Genomic DNA, 1,302 nt, shown 5'->3' with positions numbered 1-1,302 from the left:
ACATTATCAGATTATGCTAGACCTTCAGTATTGGGGACACAATCGAGCATTATGCGTTCCCCCGATTACAGCTCAGAACTTCGAGCTGAAGCCGGCATTCATCTATATGTTGTAGCAATCTGCGCACTTCAATGGTTTGGCCGATAAGGATTCAAACAGTCATATAAAAACTTTCTCGAGGTGTGTGATATGCTGAAGATAAATGGGGTAATGGATGATGCCATCAAGTTGAGGGCCTTCACATTTTCCTTGAAAGGGAGAGCGAAGTAGTGGCTACACTCATTACCTAGAGCATCAATTACCACATGGGAGGTGATGTTAGAAGGTTTTCTTGGCAGTTATTTCCCTCCTGGAAAATCTGCAAAGCTTAGGAATGAGATCTCATCCTTTGTACAATTGGAATTGGAGTCTCTATTTGAGACGTGGGAAAAGTTCAACGAGCTCCTTAGAAAGTGCTCGCAACACGGATTCCGGAGTGGATGATTGTTCAAACGTTTTACAACGATCTGAATCTGAGTACAAGGCAACTCTTGGATGCGGTAGCAGGAGGTACCTTAGGTAGCAAAACCCCAAGTGAGACTTCTCAATTAATTGAAGAAATGGGGTTAAACAGCTACCAATGGAATGCCAGGAGAAAGAAAAAAGTTAGATCTTGTAACTTCGAATAGAATAGCAGTCGTGATTACTTGAACCGGGTGTGGTGGAGGACATGCTCCCTCAGATTACCTCTAACAGAGGAACAAATAGCTAATTTTGAAGGAACTTATTGTCAGCCTCTTTTAGATATGAATCTATTTGATTCAGAAGTGAAGAACTTGCATCAGTATCTCAGTTTCAATTCAAACATGGATTTGATTCACACTCTATGTTCTGAGAAATATTTACCATCCGGAAAGAGGAAAAAACAGAGTTTTTGTCTAAAGAAATGCGTTGAGAAACGGCGGATGTATAGAACCTTTCAACGAGATAGTGCTTTTTCAAATCTCTCAAAATGGAATCTGTTCCAAACATATATGCCATGGCTCCTTACTTCGACAGGGTGCAAATATCTAAGTTTCACCCTTTTAGATACTTTTTTACATCTTCAGTTGAAAACGTCGATTTTGTGGGTAATGGCATGAGGAATCAAGGAAATCCATACAGCAATACATACAATCCGGGTTGGAAGAGTCATCCCAATTTCTCGTGGAGCAACCAAGGTCTACAAAAGGCCATGGGGCCACTGGGTTTCCATAAACAACACCCAAATGTGGAAAATAGAGTTTCAGTTTTGAAGACCTGAATGACCAATTTCGAGAAGGC

General features: G+C 40.9%; 1 non-coding gene across 1 annotated transcript; it reads right to left on the bottom strand.

The window, feature by feature from the left end:
• Positions 1–363: 363 nt before the first annotated feature.
• LOC120283146 lies at positions 364–470 on the bottom strand. Its single transcript, XR_005543147.1, has one exon. It is a non-coding gene; the product is annotated as a small nucleolar RNA R71 (small nucleolar RNA).
• Between the last annotated feature and the right edge of the window lie 832 nt (positions 471–1,302).

The sequence above is a fragment of the Dioscorea cayenensis genome, chromosome 18, assembly GCF_009730915.1.
Source record: "Dioscorea cayenensis subsp. rotundata cultivar TDr96_F1 chromosome 18, TDr96_F1_v2_PseudoChromosome.rev07_lg8_w22 25.fasta, whole genome shotgun sequence".
NCBI lineage: Eukaryota > Viridiplantae > Streptophyta > Magnoliopsida > Dioscoreales > Dioscoreaceae > Dioscorea > Dioscorea cayenensis.
This window is presented reverse-complemented; position numbering and strand designations above follow the sequence as displayed.